Below are 6,056 nucleotides of genomic sequence, written 5' to 3' on the forward strand. Positions count from 1 at the left end.
TTGATCTTCTTTAGATTAGTCATGAGTTCCTTTAACATTATGTTGCATAGATCATAATGGGCATCCTCCTTAACCATCTAATGTGCTACAAAATATTGTTATCGGAGACAAAGTTTAACCGGTTTGACTGATAAACCTTATATCCGATAGTCATTGCTGTAAACTTTACATCTATGTCTCTGAAATCATCTACCCTCATAGATCTACCATCAAAAGTTGCCCTAGTAAGTTTATTAAGCTCAATGTTCGATAACTTACACCTTGGTCCAGAAACACTTCCAATTTTGTGCAAATAGGTGACATTCTTGATGACTTCCTCTGTAATCTTGTACGGTCGGTCCAACCAAATGAACTCTCCATGAATGCAACTCAGAACATAATGTACCCATTCCGCCTCATCAAAAGTCAGGAAATCCATGCATGGAACCCTTCCTCTGCAAGTGTGCAAATTCTGGTTTCAGCTGGTTGTCGATGATTAGGTTTTCAGTGAAAATGCAGGACAACTCATATCTGCCAAGTTCTTCAATATTGCAGTGGATGTATGCCCTAATAGCCTCAATGTGAATAACTCCATAATAAACCTTTGAAAATTCACCTAATGGCTCATCTAAAAGGGATTTGTACGAATGCTTCTTGAAAATGGGACAAGGGTGGTTCTTGATCTAAACCACCAAGGGAGTATTGATGCTGGATGAAGATGAAGCAATTATGACCAGACACAAAAACTAAGGTTTCTGCAAACACGAAAAATACCTTGAAAAGCTATCGGGAGATAAAATTGCCTTCAAAGAAAGTGCTCCCTCAAATTGCTCTAGAACTCTGAAATGCTCTAGAAATTCACTTGTTTGAATGCTTGATCGACTTGTGAAGAAAATAACTTTACCTTTCTCTTTTTATCATCGTTAACCCTAATTTTTTAGGGTCATAAATGCTTCCAGTTAGGCTTGGCCGGTTCACATAATCTACAAGTCAGTTCCGGTAAACAACTGAAATCTCTCGAGTATCCATCTAGAATCATAATCTTTTGACTACAAACCTAATCCAGAGCATCTGCATGATCTTCAATGATTTGGCTACCCCTAAGGTCGAGTGCCTTAGTTACCGATTGTATCTGCTGCTGGTGTAGGACCTGATGAATCTACTGGTTGTTCTACCTATGGTGTATCAGATCTTCTTACCCATCTCATCTCATGCTGCTTCCTGATATCTTCCACTTTTGCCTTGCCCTTCTTATCTGCATTTCCATTAGTTGTCGGTGGGTTCTTGCTTCTGCAATATTTAGCAATATGCCCAACCTTGTTGCATGCATAACAAACAATGTTGTGTTTTTTGAATTGCCTTGTTAACCCCTTGATTTCCTTGATTCCCTTTTGATTTGCATTAGTTAGCCATATTTCCAAATCTACTACATGCATGATATCTCACATTTCCAAGACCGATGAATGGTGGATTGTTTTGATTATTCCTATTTTTGCACTGACTAGACATATGACCATATTTATTGCAAATAAAGCATGTACCATTGAATTTGTGAGCATTAGGCCATCTTACCAGTGATTCTTGGTTCCGGTTGTCATGTTTATGCTTCTGTCTAGATGATTGATCTTATTTGTGCAATACCAGAGATTTCTCCTTCCTCATAATTGAGTCCTCTTTTGTCATTAGCATCTCTTTGATTCTTCGGCAGTTCATAAAGCTTAGCACAACTAGCTTGAAATTTATGCTTGTACTCATTTGCAGTGACCAAATCATCTCTCATAATTATAATATGTCTTTCAAGTTCTCGTTCATTGTTCCGGGACTCGACCAATTCAAGTTTCAACATATCATTCTCATGAGTCAATCTGTTACATTCCTCAGATCTATCCTTCAATGCTTGAGCTAGGTTTTCTTCATTTTTATTTCTATCCTCAATCTCCTTACACATTCTCATAGTTAAGGCTTGCATCTCATTCTTCAAGATAGTGTTCTCCTGAATAAGTTTCTGACAATGATCCTTCATAACATCTTCCTCATCATTGTTCTGATTTTCCAATTGATCACAAAGTTCCCTCCTTTTAGCCTTGACAACTGAAATATTTCCTTGCAATGACATGATGTGTTCTCTGACTTTCTTCAGTTCATTTTTTAGTTTATTATTCTCCATCTTCTCATTATCAAGATCTTCAAGAGCAAGTCTAAGTTGTTGATGCAGACTGGTTGCCATTGATTCCAAATTTTGGATCTTCCTTGAGTGGTTAAACTTCTTCCGAGGAACCAAGCTCTGATACCAATTGTTGGAATCCAAGAACATTGAGAGGGGGGGTTGAATCAGTGTTCTACCGGTAATGTTAGTTTTGAACGTATTACTTATTAACCGGTTAACAGTAAAAAAAATTAGAATGCATACACCAAATAACACACAGAAAGGAAACACCATAACACCAAGATTTATACGTGGAAAACCCTACAAAAGGAAAAACCACGGTGGGGCTTATACCCACAATATCTATATACTTGATCAAGGTATATAAATATTACATAAGAGGGTTTGCACATCCAGAAAGACCAACTACCTAGAGCTCAATGCTCAAACACAAAATAGGAAGTCTCACTAACTTACAAAACATTACAAAGTGTTTACAAATGAAAATGAACTTATAAATTGCATAGATGACCATACTGGATAAGTTTCGGTGAAATATCTGATATCCTCCTCTGTAGACCAGTTTACTGATGCTCTTTGTTCTGCTAGCGGTTATGTTGTGCATGTGAAACTGTACACAGACGATTCTAATCGTCGATCAAATTGCATACCAGAACTCACTAAAATATTTGCAATCAAAAATTTACATTCCATTCCATCATTGATCTATCACTGAAATGGTCTTCCTAAATATCCTTCTAACTTTACCATGTCGGCTTCAATGAGAAATATAAACAAGTCGGCTACCGGAACATAATGAAAATCAAACATAAATCTAATGACCATGTCATCCATCACATGTTACCACCAAAATCCATGAAGACATAATCAAGACCAAAAGATTTCCTTAGTCAGGTCCTATTCATTACCAGGTTCCATATACACATTATCGGGATCATGACTTAATCGAGTATGAAGTGAATGTCGGTGCTAGTGTAAAGCAATGTGAATACTAATACTAGTTAGTGTAATGAATTCTGATTAACCAAACAATGAAACCATTTACCTTGAGATGATGAGTTTCTGTTAATGACAACCCAAAATGCCATTAACCCTTGCCGAATGAGTGTCAATTTCCAACAAGTGGATCTTATACTGTCAATGGCACCTACCCAATCAAATTCCACATACCCACGAATACTTAAGGAATGTCGAGGTCTAGTAGGATTACCATGGAAACACAAGGAATACTCGGAAGTACCCCACAAATATGTGATCACTCTCTTCACTGCTTCCCAATGCACTCATCTAGGATTATCCATAAACGGACTAAGGACTCCCACTGCTTGTGCAATATCTGGTCTCATACAGACCATAGCATACATTAGGCTACCAATAACACTTTCATAAGGAACTTTGGTAATGTCCTCCATCTCTGTAGGAGACTTTGGACAATCTTCCATAGAAAGTTCCATCCCTTATAACACTGGAACAACTAACTGCCTACAATCTGTCATGTTGAATATCTCCAACATAGAGTTCAAATACTTTCTCTAACTGACCCAAATATTTCTATGAGCTCTATCCCTTTTTATCTCCATTCCAAAAATATACATAGCTGCACCAAGATCTTTCATCTCAAATTGTGTTGACAACTAAGACTTCAAATCTAAAATCATTCTCTTCCCATTTCCAATGAACAACATATCATCCACATATAGGATAACAATGAGAATATAACCATTTTTGAGATTTGTAATAAACATGATGGTCAGATTCAGATCTCAGAAATCCCAATGACAACACATAGGTGTCGAATTTCTGGTACTACATTCTAGGAGACTTCTTTAAACCATAAAGAGATTTTGTCAGTTTGCATACCATTTTCTCTTTACCTTTCTCCACGAAGTGCTCTAGTTGTGACATGCAAATTTCCTCCTCCAAGTCACCATGAAGGAAAGTTGTCTTCACATCCATCTGCTCGACTTCCAAATCATAAGCTACTGTGAGTGATAACAAAATCCGAATAGATGTAAGCTTAGCTACATGAGAGAATATCTCCCCATAATCAATTCCCTCCACCTGGGAATATCCCTTCGCGACCAACTGTGCCTTGTACTTCTCAACACTACCATCTGGACCAAGTTTCTTCTTGAACACACATTTACAACCAACGGGTTTCCATTCTTCAGAAAAAGGTACTAGATCCCATGTAGCATTCTTCTTCAATGCAACCATCTCTTCATTCATGGCTTTCATCCATGAATCCTCATCACACATACCCATAGCCTTAACAGTCCTAGGCTCATCAGTGTTAGTTACTAAAGCATAAATACAATTGGAATCCATATAGAATATCCAAACCTTTCAGGTGAATAACCATATCTATCAGGTTGTCGTCGTTCACACGTAGACCTCCTCAAAGACCGAGGTTGAGGATCTTATTACTCTTCTGAACTCTCTGACCTGCTAGAGCTCCCCTCATTATCAAGTCCCGCAGGGGTACGTAGTTCAACTCTATTAGGAGTGAGTGTAATCTTAACTACCTCCTCCTTTTATTTATCTTCCTTCTCTGGTTGCAATTCTACCATGGAAGGTTTCAACTCACGGAATATAACACTTCTTCTATAGAGAACCTTCTCTACAATTATCGACACCATAGTCGATGAAGATACATTTAACCACCTGTTTTCCAACTTAGATCTTTTTTCACTAGGCACATGAGCATATGCCTCACAACCAAAGACTCTGAGATGTATCAAAGAGGGATTTTTACCAGACTATGCCTCCATAGGGGTCTTTTCAACAAGCACCAACGTTGGAGATTTGTTAATCAGATAACATACAGTGGCTACCGCCTCAGCCCATAACTTCTCTTCAAGGCCAACACCACTTAACATACTCCTAGCCCTCTCCATCGGTGTTATGTTCATCCTCTCTGCAACTCCATTTTGTTATGGTGTATATGGAGTTGTCTTATGTCTTTCAATCTCGTGGTCCTTACAGAACCTGTCGAACTCAATAGAACAAAACTCACCACCATTATCCGTCCTCAAACACTTAATTTTCCTACCATTCTGATTTTCAACCAAGGACTTAAATTTCTTAAACCAACTGAAAACTTCAAATTTACTTCTAAGGAAATAAACAAATGTCCAAGTCTAGAATAGCCATCTATAAAAGAAACAAAGTACACAGATCTATTTAATGAAGGCACACTAATAGGACCAAAAACAACAGAATGAACATAGTCCAAAACCCCAGAAGACTTATGAGAACTGGAATAAAAAGAAACATGGTGTTGTTTTCCATATACACAATGTTCGCAAAAGTCAAACTGGAGATTACAATCATCAAGGCCTTCAACAAGGCTCTTATTTTTCAAGGATCATTAGCCCTTTTCACCTATGTGGCCAAGTCTTTGGTGCCACAACATTGTCTTCTCAGTTGGGAGCTTCATCTTCAAAGCATTAACACCCTTAGGTACCCAGAAAGCACGACCATCAGATGTTGAAACAACATTCTTCTTTTCTGCTTGATCTGACAGTGTGGATGAATAATCCAAAGCCCTCTTCTTGGACTTCACAAAAGCATTATTGCATTGAATTATGCATGCATCCAACTTATACAGAGTGCAAAAATGAACACCCTTAGCAAGAACCATAGAGCCTTTAGTCATCTTACATCCACCTTGCAAGAAAACACCTTGCACTCCCACATTGCTTAGCTTGTTGACTCAAAGGAGGTTTTGTGTCAAACTAGGGATATGCAGGACACCATTAATACCCTTCACTCTACCATCAAGGAATCAAATCTTGACTCTTCCACGACCAACATCATTCAAGTGAGAATCATCACCCAGATACACCTTCCCACCATCGTATTCTTCATACTTTGAGAACCAATCTCTGTGAGAGGTCATGTGGAAAGA

The sequence above is a fragment of the Cryptomeria japonica genome, chromosome 11, assembly GCF_030272615.1.
Source record: "Cryptomeria japonica chromosome 11, Sugi_1.0, whole genome shotgun sequence".
In the NCBI taxonomy this organism is placed as follows: domain Eukaryota; kingdom Viridiplantae; phylum Streptophyta; class Pinopsida; order Cupressales; family Cupressaceae; genus Cryptomeria; species Cryptomeria japonica.